The sequence below is a fragment of the Parus major genome, chromosome 3, assembly GCF_001522545.3.
Source record: "Parus major isolate Abel chromosome 3, Parus_major1.1, whole genome shotgun sequence".
Taxonomy (NCBI): Eukaryota; Metazoa; Chordata; class Aves; order Passeriformes; family Paridae; genus Parus; species Parus major.
The window spans coordinates 24554911-24570608 of NC_031770.1; the positions used below are offsets into that span (position 1 = coordinate 24554911).

The window sequence follows — 15698 nt, forward strand, 5'->3', positions numbered from 1 at the left end:
TTATGAAGGCAAAATGAATTCCTGTATTTTGGATGCTTCTTTTAACCTTCTAGAAGCTCCCTTCCTGTCCATTAAATATTCTAGGGTGAGCTTTCACAATGTGGTAAAATTCATCCAACAGTTCTGCTCCCTTCACTTCCCCTGCATCCTTTCCTCCCTGACATGCAGTCCTATTCCTTCCCTTCCACTTTCTCATTTTCACATGACTCCTTGATGAATGTAATTGGATAACCAAACCAGTAAAAAGCTATCCATGTTTTTGTTTTGCTGAATTGGTACCAGCCAGAAAGATGAACCAGCTCTAAGGGTTATACAGAAACCAGAGCTGGTGCAGAAGCTGGTGCAGAAGCAATGGTTGAGAACAGCACTCAAGATTTTCTTGGAAGACCTCAAACCCTTAAAGCACCTATTCTAAATAATGTGATTGCCTCTTAAAAATACACTTCCTGTTTGAGATGGTAGACCTGTTGCAGTAGATTCTGCAAAAACTAACAGATGAAAGTAATCATACCGGATTTGCCACTTACAGAGACAACAAAGATTGATGGCAAACATGCACCGTGGGGTGGTTGCTCATTCTCAGGAGCAAATATTCCTGCATGAGGGCAGTGACCTCATGACATATCTTTATAGAATGCAAACAAAAAGTGTCTGTTTCCTGGGTGCAATCTTTTGCTTTGGAAGGAAATTAAAAAATGCCAACTTTATACAGTTTCCTTTAACCTTGATTTTGATTCTGTGATCATTCAGGAAGGGAAGAAGCTATCCAAATGAGCTTGACACACTGACCTACTGCTGATTTGCCAGATTCCAGTGTCCTCAAGTGTGACACAACATTATTATTCAGTGTCCTGTATTTAAAATCAAAAGTGATTTAATCTGGCTCTCTGCCATACCATTTGCTGGCATGTTGACACCATGTAAATAATGCATAGCTCTGTGACCACACTACTTTCATGCCACATGCTGGGAGAAACAGACAATGCCTGGTATTAGTATTAGCCACATCTGAGATACCTTGGAAATTTGAAAAATTAACATGAAAATTACTTCAAATATTTGTAGTCTCCAGCTCCAAACTTCTTCATTACAATTCAAAAGGAACCTGTGCATCTACTGTGATTAGGAAATGAGATTTCTGATTTGTATCTCACATCTTTTAAAAGTCACCCTTCTAAGATTGTTTATAAATAACTGAGTTTATTAACTGACACAAGAACACTGGCAAGACTTTTCTCTGTTGACTGTAAAGGCCACCATTTTAGAAGGAACCTCAAAATACAACAAAAACACAGTTCAAGACTGCAAAATTTAAAATAATTGGTATCAGACACTGCTCCCTGCTAACAGTACACAGCCTATTTCTACTTTTCAATCATTTCAAAAGTTAAACCTACCAATGCCATCATGTCATGTTCATCAAACAAAAGTGAAATTGTGGTTTTCTTTAAGGAACACTGTAAAGCAAATAGAGCGTATTTAATATGCTACCTACTTCTTACATTTGAGTCTTTTATCATCTAAATATCATGCAACCTCAGTAATATTAAGGGCAGACAACAATATATGCAGCTTTTCACAGGACATTTAACAAGACTTGAAGTTAGCATCTATATCACTGCTACCTAGCTACTGTTCCATGCACTCTCCCCTTCAATCCTCTGACTATCAAACAGAGAAAGGGCTGATTTATTTTCATCTTTTTGCAGTTTATAATAATGAAAAAATTGCTCTTCTTCATTTCCCTGGGCCTATGTTGTCAGAGCAGGAGTGTGATGTGCATTCTTCCTGTGAAGCTACACAGGAGTAACTATCAAATCAGGACAAACAACAGAATACAACAATGAAGAACAGAAAGCTAGAAGCTGGGTGGTTACAAGAAGGTTGGGGTGGCTGTGTTATTGTGGAAAAATCACCTCAATCTTCACTCTGTGGCCATCACTAGTGAAATACAGAGATATGCATTTACCTACAGACTTTAGATTCCCAAAGCCTGAAATAAAAGAATATCCATCTTAAAACCACTGAACTGTGCAACTGGATCATAATTTCTCAGGGCAAAACAGATGCATGCATCAAAATGCCTTGCCCAAATAAATTCCTTTAGAAACTTTGGAACATAGCAAACATAAAAATGAAAGGGAAGGGCTCTTTTCTTTTTCTGCTCCTATGGGACAGTCAAAGCACACAGAAATTTGGTTTCTTTCTGTTCAAGGATGAATACATTGGACAACATTCTGTACTTGTCCACATTGTTCAAAAGGATCAACATTTTGAGAGTCCCAAACCAAGACCAATTCTTTCTGTTTTCTCCATTAAGAAGACCAGAATCTTGTGGTCTCTTTTCAAAGGAATGTCTTTGTCCAGAACCTTGCCTCAGAGATTTATTTTCATTATGCTATTTAGAACAGAAAAGAACACTGGAATGACTTCCTAATTTCTTTAGTAAATCTGTTCTTAATCTACTTTACTCCAAGCATTTTACAGACAGTTTCTTACATGATGTTCTACTCTGAAGTTCTGTAATTACAAACACAGTGGTCAAACTTTCTCTTGACCAGAAAAGACAGGCAGTAATTCCAGTAAATTGAAAGGAAAAGTTTGGGGAAAAGAGTAGGACAGTTGAGAAGATAACTTAGTGCTTAAGATGTGATGTCTGTTCTAACAGCTTCTCTGGGTAATGGAGTTGTCCCTCACAGAGTACTGACAAAGCCTGTCTTGTGGAAGTTTTCTACAGTTTTTGTTTTGCCTGGGGTTTGGATTTCACAAGGCTAACTAGATTTCCTTTGTCTAGGAAACCCCACGGGTGAAGCCAGATGGTGTCTCTGTGCAAACTGCAAAGATTGAAAATGGGGAAAGGGTAGTGGCTGAAAATGGGAATAAAAACCACTGAACTAGATGAGTGGGTAAAGTACAACAAGTTAACAAGAAGTTATGAAGTGACATGATAAGGGTAATGAAATGTGCTCTTCATGGGCAAAAATGTAAGTATTTTGAGGGGAATGTCAAATGTATTTGGGCCTTTTTTTCTAAAGTCCATTCAAAGCTTCCTTCAGCAAGGTATTCTCTCTTCCTCCTCAATGAATTCTTGTGACAATTCTGTTAGCTACAGAAAATTCCTCTAAATAATTGTTGCTAGATATATATCTCTATATGCAAGAAAAAATTATTCCAAATGAGTCCAGTACTAGACAAGTGGCAAGTAAAAATAGCACAACTTGCACATTCTTACTAAGAGCTAGCTCAGCAGTCAGCAGCACTGCCTGAACAGTCAGCTGTAAAAGTTCTTGTTTTGTGATAACCTGATTCGACTATTTCCTCGACCAAAACGTCCTATTTCAGTGACTTAAAATGTACAGGTCAGTCTCACATTTTGTGCAGCTGAAAGTGCATGCACACTGAAAGAGCAGATTCTAGGTTAAAGTGAGATACTGAGAGCAGCAATGAGTCTCTTTGGAGGAAATGGTGCACTCTTCCTGTGATCGTGGTTTCTCAAGGGCACAGGGGGAAGGAACATGGCAGATAGAGACTGACACATTTAAAGGCAAGTTTTCTGATGGTGGGTGTTTGTAGAGTTGTATCTGATGGCCATATTTACAAACTCGAGCACATGAGGTTTCACAGAAACATTCAAAAGGGAGGAGAGAAAAGATGATTGGCACAAGCATGAGCTGCTCCCTGTGGTGGTTGAGAAGGGTGTGCTGGGTGCCAGGCAGCAGTGGGAGCTGTGGCACACAGCTGGGGACACCCTCACATCGCGGCCAGAAGATGAGTGGAAGGGCAGAAAATGCACACATGCACCTGAGCCAAATCAGAGCCCAGGACAATTCATTTCCTTGCTTCTGAGTTGTATCATTTGTAGAGAAGTTTCAAGTGACACACAGAAACAGCATTTGTTTAATATACATTAATGATTATTATCCTATCCATACAGCATTTTGAAAATTTTCTGTGATAAGCAGTGCTAGATTTGTTAAATTTTCTACCATCAACATTTTAGTTCACTTCCAAAAAACATACACGATTCCACACAGGTGTACCCTCTGATTGTTTACACTTCCAGGGTTATACCCTTGCTTATCTGTTCTCTTTGGCTAATGTGGCTTGATGATTTCTCTCTGTGATTTTCCTTTTCAGTCGTATACATCAGATAGCAGATATTCATGATTCCCTTCCCTACATCATGTGACACATTTTCATAGTGCAGTGATAACATTGCAGACTTGCTTTTGAGAACTAGGCTTGATCAACTCTCAATCAGCTCTCAATATCTTAGAAATTAGCACTATTTTTGCAGTATAAATTAGAGAATGCAAGGTATTTATAACTTGAAAATATTGAATTCTGTGTTACATCTGTAGAAGCTCAGTACTCAGTCTGAAGTTTCATTTGTTATTTAAATCTAATTCTATTTCTGAAGCAGCCTCTTTAAAACTGTATCTGCTTCATCTCTGTGCCAGGCTTGTCTCTCTGATATGACTGATGTTTTGGAAGACATTGCCCTGAAAGGAGACTACGCTTGCAGCAGAGCACTTGAAAGCCAGCAGACCGCTATCCATCTTCTTTACGGCATGTGCTGGGATAAACAATGGGGAAATCAGACACTTACCGAGGCTGCATGGAAAAGTGGTGAATCACAGTTTCATGGAAAACTTGGTGAGGGTGCTAAGTTACAGTTTTGGAGGTGTTAAGTGCTCCAGATGAAGGTATACTTAGCTCTCTGTAAAGAGCTTAGGTATAACTCTGCTTGCTTCAGCTCAAAGTAACTGCTTTTAAACTCCCTAAAATTGCAAGAGGCAACTACTTGCATGTTCAGATATGCTTAAAAATCCGAACCCCAGCTTCTGATGAGCAGTAGCCTCAGTCTGCCAGCTCAGTTCACTCTTGAACTCACCACTGTATGAGTGTTGCCTGCCTACCCACTAGAAGTAGGTCATTAACACCCATCTGAACAGTAACTCAGAAATAATGAATGGGAAATATCCCTCTTGGCCTGTATTTGAAATTGTGACATAGAGGTAAAAACCTAACCATGCCTTTATAACATTATTATCCTAACCCTCCAGTCTTACCAGTCTTCATACCTCTAATTAAACCTGCAAAAAATAAATACCTTACTGACAGTTTTTCCTTAGGCTTGGTATGAGTAATCTGACTACATCTGGAAAACTGTGAAAAAAGACGTGAAACAATTTTTCATTTTAAGAGATTTTTTTTTTATTCTAAAGATACATTTTTTTTAAATTAAAAAAAAAATTCTAAGCTAGAGTCAATGTGTCAAACTAGAGCAAAATCTACACACTACAGTTATGATAAAGAATTTTTTTTAAAAGTTACTAGCAATATTTTTAAAAGGCAGAATACTTTGCACTTTTATGATTATATCAGTGAAAGATCTAGCAAGCCAAAGTGCTTTCCTTTTCCATTCCAACTAAATCATACACTATTTGGGGTAGAAATTTGGCAGGAAACTCTCTTGTATTATCCCTATATTGTGGCTGGACTGATTTCTTTATCCTTTTTTGACAGATGGATGTCTACCTGAGCCCTGAATATCTTCACCAGTGCTGATTCCAAAGCTTTTTTTGGCAGCTGCTTTCCTTGGCTATGAGTTCTTATGTTTATAAACTTTTCCCTGATATATAATTCTAAATTTTTCCTCACAATGCTTCAAGCCACTCCTTGTTGCTTGCTTTCTTAACTAATGAGAATAATCAAATATCATCTCTTTTTCATTTACTCTCTACTGCAGACAATAAGAGGTCACTTTAAACTTCCTGAAATTAACATGATTGAATTAATCTCAACATCATACTGAGGGCCTGATTTTGCAAGCCTACCATCAATTTCCTTACATAGCTCAAGATTTAGACAACTTTTTAAAACAAGTATCTAAAACCAGTTACAGTACTTCAGCACATAACCATAAAAGACCATAAAGAAGACTAAAGTTTTCCCTTCTCATTATGTATATTCCCATGGATTATGTTGCATAAATTGTTATACTAGACGATTATGTGGACCTTTCATCATTCTACAAAATGTAAGGGTTTGCAGAGCTGAAAAAAAGAATGATGCTGATTGTTGAGACAACAGGAGAGACTGACTCCAGAGAGCAAAGAAACTATATAGTACATCAGAATCAGTAATGTCACTGAATTGGGAGGCTGGTGTCTTTGTAACCACTCCAAGACATTTAAGACAAGGAAGGAGAGATTTATTTCAAAGAGAACAAAGACAACTTTGAGAAAAGGACGGTAGGCTATGAATTGCCGTTTTGGAAGAGGAGGTACTTTTAGGAGCTGATACTGGGATCCAAAACTGGCTAAAATGCTTTGGGAAGCTGGTTTTATGTTGGAAAACTACAGCAGACTGTTAGCCATGCAGCACCAAGCTGCCACAGTTATGCCCGTTCATGACCAAGGACCTCGAGATAAAGGAGGCTGAACTGCAGCCTGAATGCAGAAAATGGTAAAGTGAGCTAAGTCCTACCTTTCCTCCAAACAATTCCTACTCATCCACAGTTTCTTCCTCGGTATGTGCAGAGTTTTATATATTCCCTCCCAAGGTACCCAGTCGTGGTCCTTGCCACAGTATAGTACATTCTTTTCTGGATAAATTCTACTGGGTGCATTATAATACAGAAATTCTTCGGCAGACTTAGCCCTGAATTGGATTTTCCCAAAGTGATCATTAAATCAAAAGTATTGAGTGCTTGATAGCTTCTGCAAATTCCTCTAAATACATGCTTATCCTGTCTTTGAACCAGCAAGGGGCTGGTTATTGCAGCTTCATGGGTCAGAAAACAGGATGCATGAACACACGGAAAGGTGGATCAGGATAGTGTGACTCTGGGAGTCTTTTCTGTTAATGGGATGAGAACACTTGGTTCAGAACATGTTTACTCAAGCTTCTGGACACATCACATTCCCATCAAACATGCTCATGTGACTAGTGGGAGCTGTACCAGAACTAGTCATTAGTCTAACTTGCCAAGGCATTCTCATACTACTAACCTGGCATGCATCTTTCTAGTTACCATGTAATTGTTTACATTTTGTCAGTAGTAACACAGTACCAAACGTGCCAAGACCATTCAAATGTTTTTGACCATTTCTGTAGTTCAGTTCCAACCATGAAAAGTAACTCGGAAATTCCAATTATAAAAGAACTGATTCATCTGGCCATTCATCCCTCGTAGTAACAATTAAATAAGTTGTTTTAGAGTAGAAGTGTTATGACCACTGAATAGAAAACTCAGTTGCCTCAGAGCTGACCTTTCCCAGGTAGCTTTTAGCCACTATGCCATTTTCTCTAAGCTGTGAACCCCTTAACCCCTGCATGTGCATTGGGAACAATGTGTTCAAAGAACACTTTGTTCCTCTTTTCACTGTAGGACTGTCACTTTTAAGATGTGAGAAATGTGGGTTTTTTTTTAAATAAAGGAAGTATGAGTAATTCTGTGAAGCCACGAAGACCAAACTCTGCATACACAGTTGTTCCAACACCTCACATCACATGACATCACCTCACAAAAATTAAGGTTTTGAAATTCTGATGTCCAAAATAAAGTTACTAAAATTACAGTGCTTTTATGCTATCAAGCCCGTCTAGTAGAATTGTTTTCCTGACAATGAGGATAAAATTTCCTAAATTAAATTAGAATATTCTACTTGCAGGTTTTCTTATTGTGCCTCCATCTCTCTACTCAATAACTTGCTGCTAAGAATTACTACTATATACAAACCACCCTGCAATATTGCTCCTGTTTTGAAGATCCACTAGACACCACCTGACTTTGAGAAAAGTTTGGACTTGCTGGGATACCTGTTTTTGCATTTAGATTTGTCTCTCCCACGGGATCGTAACTGGAGGATGCTGTAGATGCCACATACCTAAATGTCTACATGGAACATGTAACTGCAGGTTTTGATAGAGGTAGACAGACAAGCCTGCTCTCTGATGGAATGTTACTTTCAGGTACAGCTGCACTGATGTGCAGTCTAGAGAAAAGCCACTTTGAAGCCACTCCTGCATGAAATATTTGCATGGCCATTGGGACAGCAGGAAACCTTGTGCTCCTGGGCTGCTGCCTGTTATCATTCAGGTCCTATCTGTTTCAGCCAGCTCCAGAAGACTGAAGCACAGGCCATGGTAAGCTCAACGAGAAGTTGAGCACAGAAGTTGAGAAAGCAACTAAGGACAATCTGTGTATGGCCAAACCTCTGGCCACACAAGCTATCCACCTGAGCCTTGCAAAGCAACAAGGTACCCCCACACAGACCTTAGAAAGCCACTGGTACATAGACACATGTAGATGCTGAACCTGTCAGGCCCTGGGACAATCTGTCAGACGTGGGTGCTTGTACACCCTGGTGTTCCTCACCTCCTGACCAGAACACCTTGCTGGAAGGCTTAAAGTGCTCTCAGGATGGGATAATTAATCTTCAAGTCCTACTGAATCATGTACAGCCTATAAACAGACTCACTCCTTCTTCCATATCACATCTAAGGGCAGTGATGCTTTTGAGGCCACAATCCCTTTCTAAAAAAAGGGAATACTGTCAATGCTTTTTTGAAGTTCAGAAACTCTGGATCTTGCCACCTTTAGACCAAACCAGTTAAATAAGGTGACATTTGAGGCATGAGCAGGTTTTATAAATATGATTAGAGGATGACAGAACATATGTTCTTAGGTCAGTGAAAGGAGAAAAATCAGGCAAATCAATTAATTTCCTGAATCCTTCTTAGTACAGTTCAGGAGAACCAAGTTCTAATTTGAATGAGGTTTCAGGGAGACTAAAAGCCTTATACCTACATAATATACATAAAATACAAATACCTACATAAAGTAACTAATGTAAATGAAATTTATTCTAACCCAAGTCTGGCCACTTAAGTCTATGGTGAAACTTTCACTGACAAATATGGAAGCAGTCTGAGACCTCACAGAAGCTTCTTTTAAAGAACTTCTAAACTTTCACCTCACCTCTTTAAAACATTTTTGCAAGCACATGCACCTCAAAGGTTTTATATAGCTGGTAAGCTAAAACATATGAGGAAGAAATAAGCTGCAGAAGAAATCTGTATCCAAGCTAAAAATTGGACTCAGTAGTGATATCCTGTTCTTTTCACTGAGCTTTCAAGACCACAGGGCAGAAACCATATTGTCCATAAGTTAAAGCTGTTTCTTCTTTACAAAGAAAATTGGCCATGATGACACTTGTAGCTCTACAGTTTTCCTTTTTACAGTATGGAAGATAATCCTTATTTTAACACATCCATTCCAGTTAAGTTAGGCTGAGTTTTAAATGTTTAATGCACTTTAAGTAGAGGCTACAGGAACTGTAAGAAGTCTAGCATGTTTAATCAGATCTTTCAGCTATAATGTTCAAATACTTATGAGAAAAAAAAAATCTACAGACATGGCAGAAGCACAGAGAAAACACTTCAAGTTTCCTTACTATTTTGTACAACAGAAATCAAAAATATGAATTCTTCTCCTTGAAATGCTTAATAGTCTCTTTGAAAATAAAACAAAGCAGGTAAAACTACACAGGTGATTTTCAGCATGTGACCTCTGATAACAGTCAGTTCTTTGGGAAAATGATGAAATTGTTTATAAAATCAATATATTAAAAAAAAAAAGAAAAAAGAAAGAAAAAAAAATAAAAAAAAACAAAAAAAAACAACAGCAGAAATTGGACAGTGAAAAAATGGCATTGAGGCAGATTTCAGGAAATACATATTCTTTTTCTTTTCCAGTGTTACAATCCAAGATATTTTTAAATAACAGATATTGAAAACAGATTCCCATACAATTCTTAATAAGTTACAGTAGCCACCAGAGTTAGTGGTTCCTAACATGTGGCAAAAATGTAATACTTCTAACTCAAGCCATGTCATGTTGGTATTTTACCAGCATTCCTTAGGCTATTGTTACCATTCCACTAGTTTCATGGCATTTAATTCTTTCTGAATGTAAGAACAGATTATCTTCCCTTCTGATATTAACAGCAAGCAGTATAATCATAATAACCATGGTACATTCCAACCCACTGTCTCAAGATACTTTGATCCTTACCTCTGATTTTGGAGATGGAGAAATTTCAATTCAGAATAATGAGTTGGCTCTCTGGAATCAGCCAACAGTAAGGTCACTGTAGGGTCTAGAATGGAAAAAACAAAAGCAGAACTTCACAAACTTTATAAAGCCTACATGATCTAACATGGAGAAGACTTATAATTCTCATCACCTTGCAATGATTTGCCCCACAGTGATGCTGCCCACACACATCTCCAGGGCAGCATTACCTCCTCACCCTGAAGTTGGGATCTCAACATGACAGACACACTGAGAGCACAGCCTGCAAACCCCTCTGAAGTGACAGCCTCATGGGGAATCTTGAACAGGAGCAAGTGTCCCCCACAGAAGCCAGGGAGAAGGATGTTCCCCTTCTGCTTGGTCCTCCCACTTGAGGCTCTGCTGTTGGAAAAGAAGGGGTAAAGAAATGCTCAATCAGATGTGAGCACGTCCACACCAGAGTCATGACCCAACCAGGTCTGACATGTGGCACATGCCAGTCCTTACCCCCAGGATTTGCATCAGATTCAGATGCTAGGAATCCACATGCATTGGGGCAGCATGTTAAGTCTTAAAAAAAAAAAAAAGTATCAAATGTATTACTCCTCTGTGATACAATCATAATTATTAAATGAAACTTACTGTTTATACAAAACACATTGAAATCACATTAACAAAACCTACTTGATTTCAAAAGCAACTTACATCCAATATTTAATATTTTAAAACTCATTTAAAATGAGTTTTAGATTAATTAATTAGAACATTGAGATAAAAGCTTTTAAAAGAGACTTGAACTATTCATTGAACGACAGTAGAAAGAGATTCTAAAAGAGATCTTGAAAAGCTTGCTGTAAAGCTGTATCAATATTTTTATCAGGAATGGTCCCTAGTTAAGTATTACCAAACAAAGCAGAGTTACACATGAAAGTTCAAAACCTGAAGTCCTATCATTAATGCAGGAGCATTTCAGAAGCTGCCACAAACTCCTTATGAGGAGCTGTTTACAAAACTGGATGGATTTCCTGTTCAAAGTGGCAAATCACACACTTCCCCAGAAGTTCAGTATGGGGATGACCAAGCATGGTTATAAAGACGGGGATAGGTGAAAGACGTGAAATCTGGAAAATATGGATGATAATATTTCAATGTCAACATTCTACTTTTACACACACAAAAAAACTCAAGTTGAATTTTTGATTGAATTTCAACCTGAATTTGTTTCTTTGGATTTTTTCAATGGTATCACTTTTCCTTACATTCCATGAGGTTAGAGAGATGAAAAAACAAACTACATGTGACCAACTCAGGTTGGTCATTCCAGGCTCATTCCAGGACACACAGGGTTGATTATCTGTCTCCTGAATAAAATACAATACAACAGTGGCTGGCAAAGTATTGCTGATTTAGCTGATGAAAATGCTTCAGGCAAGTTAGACATTTTGGAAATACCTTCTTATTTCACAACAGTTATTAATGCACTTCAGATGGAAGTTTTATTTTTATTAAGCAGGACAGGAGTTCCTGAAGAGCAAGACATGTACCTGGAATGAAATTTTTCAGTTTTATTTATAGGAAAAATATTTTTTAATTGAAGTGTTAGATTTAAAATTCAACATTTTATTAAGATGATCTGATATTTGCCAAACTTCACCACCAAAGTCACAAATACAATAACCTGACATTTCTTTTCCATGTACTATCAAGAAAATTTACAGAAATGAAACTAAGACTAATAAACCTAAAGGTGCCTGTTGCTCTGCCAAAAACACTGATGTCCAAGCTCAGTATTTCTTTTCTTGCAAGTATGTCAGCAGTATATTTAGCACCAGGGTGGAAATAGGGTAGGTTGGACTAAAAGACTCATATAACTCATTGCAGGCCTCACATTCCCACTTTTGTGCCACTCCTGGACTTATGGACTGGTCATTTCATGGTTTCTCTTGAAGAGTTTTGACTTCAAGAAAGTTGCTTGTCTACCTAAAATTCAAAAGCAGCTTTAGTAAGATACACTAGATGCACAGATTAAGCCTTCCCCAGAAAATATTATTTTCCAAAAGATGGTGAGTTATTTTTTGTTTGTTTGTTCTCAAGTCATGAAAAGCAGAGGAATCAGCAAATGACAGAGGAATTAATTGTATATACAATAAATGTGAACACCTCTGCTGCATATGTTCATCCTAATTGAAATACAGGGTTACTCTGTATGAGATCCAGTGAGGCCTCAGAGCACACAGAGTTAAACATGGTGGTGCTGTTGAGATACTAAAAGATGAGATATTACTGCTGACCACAGAGAGCAAATTACAATTAAGCACACATCTTTCTGGGAATTTTGCCAAGGGAAAAACAGGGAGAGGTGGCCATTACTGCTGCTTTGCTTAAGCTAGGGGAAAATGGAGAGGTAGTTGCTCCAGCTCTTACCAAATGAGGAATTGCACTCAGGGAACAAAGCAAATCAGTGCTAATGAGACAAATCAGGAAACCAGCTCCAAGAGAGCGAGTTCAAAGCACAAAAGTAGAAATGCTGCCGCTCTTTGTGTTATCAGCTTAGCACTGGGGCAACTGCATCACTGCTAACTGTTGCCTTGGCACGGTTTTTGCACAAAACCAGCTTCACAGACTTAAAGACAGAAATGCATAAACAAAAAGTACAAATGTTGCATTACAGTAGAAGAAATGAGAGAGGTTGAAGAAGCAAAAACAAAGTTTCAGCAACACTTTTACTTTTGATAACAGGGGTACCAAGAAGAACTGAAACCATGGAGCTAGAGTGATAACAGCAGAGCACAATAAAGAATATTCATATAAGCTGAATTTCCTCAGCAGACAAAGGAGGACAGGTAGCAAGTCTGGCCACAGTGACTAAAATGTGTAAAGGATGAAAAGCATCCCAGCCTACCACACCCCTCAATGAACTTGAGATTTACTCTACTGGAGGACCCAAACTGACAGAAAGAAAACTGCTAATGGCAGGAAGATGTCACATCCTGCATTATTTCAGCACTTGTTTGTTTCCTTACAGAGAACTTGATTCAGCAAGAAACAGACTATTCTGACTTTTCAGTCAAGGTATCTTTAGAAATTTTCCACAAATCTTTGCTGGTAATACACAGTACTAATACTTTTTCTATATGTAAGATTCAGAGGAGTGACTATCACCTGCAGCCTGAGCATGGCTTGCAGCATTAACACATTTGTGCCATAATCTAATTGTGATGGCATCTAACCAGAGGGGAACACTTCAACACCAATCTCTCGTGTGCCATGGCAAGCAACTTACCACCTGAAATGCATCCCTGACTGGGTAGGTTTGTTCTGAGTCCAATGTTAGCTCCAGTTCTCCTGTCTGTCACCCCTGTTGTTACAAGATCTCTTTTTTATAGTTTCTCATTATATTTTCAATGTGAAAAGTCATCATTAAGCAACATGTTAGACTATGCTCTACAAGATTCTTGAGTATATCTTTATGTCTGGATCAAATAGCCTTTACTTTTTTTTCCTTTTTTTAATATTTGAGAAAAATCCCTTTTGGTGTGAAAATACTGGGAGTTTCCTCTTGCGTAATTTCCTGAGATCCTTGGTAAGCAAAAAATCATTAATATTACTGTTTCTCATCATCTCTCAGCCTATCACAAGGCTGGGCATCCAAGCTGTACCCAACTATGGCTAAGCAAAAAAAAATTCACAAGGAATAAAAATAATAGAGATGAAAAAGTCCAATTTGAAGCCTCAATTTCTATATAAGTTCTGCTCTCTTTTTTCCATGATAAGTTGGACTTACGGGTCTTCTCGAGAGATTTCCCTTTCCAGTATCACCAAAACAGGGAGCCAGCACTTCACAGGAGTCTCTGGTGCAAAGAAAGCAATGTCACAGGCATGCTAAAGAAGCCAAACTCATTCATTAGTCCAAGGTCTCCTTTTAATTCAAGTACTGTTTCATAATGAGTAAAAGTTTGTGACCCAGAATTTACTTAACAGCATAAACCAATATCTCCATGTGGTTTCTATAAACTCTCAATCCAGGATCAACATTCAAGGGCTTAATTGCACAAAAGGCAACATCACCAACCTGTCACTCTGGATGACCTGTATTAACACTGAGTGTCAAATTACCTGCAAAAATAACACCACAGTAAAAAAAAAAAATCACTCTTGACCTCAGTGCACATTTGTCTATGTAATGTTATCAGAGAGCCCAGAAATTTGAAACATTCCATAAATAAAGAAGGTGTTCAAATCATTTGCAAGTACACAAGGAAGAAAGAGTTTTGCTGCTCTTTGGCAGCAACCTTATCCATGAGTCCTTTCTCAGTCTGACCATGCACAAGACTGTAGGACTGAAGCAGAAACAGATTAAAATATGCATGGGCACATGCATGGCTCCATGTTTATACACATGCACACACATTTCTAAGCAGGTGAGAAGGAAAGAATTTTAAGAAAGCTTTTCTGCAGGGCAAGCTTAAGGAAGTCGTGGACAACTGCTCTTGGTAAACTGATCTGAGATTAAGAAAAAAAGGAAAAGGTTGCCTTTGATGAAGGTATTTAGAACAGGTACAGCTGCACTGAGCAGGAACAGGAACTTTGTAATAAAAACACTCTGATGTGGCATTTACCCCAAAACACCAGTGAATAAAAATAAATACACATCCACAGAGCTTAGTCTATTCTGGTGCTGTTTTTTTAATCACTTTAGAGTATCACAGAATCTGGAATGTACTGGAAGTCAAGTTTCTAGTGATTATTTAGGGTTGCTGGAACCAGTTAATGGATATTTGTGTCTTTTAGGTAGTTGCATATCACATGAATCAATTACAGCATCTGTGAGCACAAAATTCTGCGGTAGTAACTGGTTAGTTAAGGAAATTTAGTGACCCAAAGCCGGGACCTACATCACGCACATTCCTTGTTGGGTTCATCTCTTTTTCCTATGGAGGTTGTTTGCATGGATTGCTACCGTCCTAAAAACCCACAAAATGAAGTCCCCTTATTCTCACTCATGTGGGCTACTTTTTTTCCAGTCCAGTACAGCTGTCAGTCAGGGTGGGATCCCTTTGAGAGCAACAAATGAGCCAGATGCATAGTTCAACGGCCAGACACTTCAAGTCATAACAAGCTAGTGAAGCGAGCTAATTTTGCTTGCAAAAGAATTAGCCTTTATTAGCCACTAATACCACTTTTTGCCCTGCATAGCCCTTTAACCAGCTGCAGCTCCGTTGACATCACATTTTGGAAAGATTACCAGTGGCACGTCTGGTTATAGAAAGCTTAGAGGGCTTCCTAGAGCAGCTACCACTTATTAGGACATGAATGAACTTAAACTATCTGATGAACTTAATGAACTTAAGTTACCACACTGTAGGCATTCATATGGGGTAAATCTCATCATTCAGACCACGAATTCTTCAAGGCATTTTTGCTTGCATCTAATTTTTATAGTAAGTTTATCATGTGTATATGTAAATAGTATAGTTCAAATTCATATTCGTAACTTACATGGTAAGAACCGATGGAGAACATGCATAATTGCATCTATACATATATATTTATATATGGACTTACAATATTTAGTCCTGGGTTTAGACACAGTGATGAAATTGTCAGTACTTTG

General features: G+C 38.2%; 1 long non-coding RNA gene across 1 annotated transcript in view; it reads right to left on the reverse strand.

Annotated features, from left to right (window-relative positions):
* LOC107201673 overlaps positions 1-10795 on the reverse strand; it is a 193179-nt gene extending 182384 nt beyond the window's left edge. The window contains exons 1-3 of the long non-coding RNA XR_004496783.1: positions 10592-10795; positions 10257-10486; positions 10085-10169 (exon numbers count right to left, since the gene is read on the reverse strand). This is a non-coding gene — a long non-coding RNA (uncharacterized LOC107201673). The remainder of the gene's footprint in view (positions 1-10084; positions 10170-10256; positions 10487-10591) is intronic.
* Positions 10796-15698: the final 4903 nt, after the last annotated feature.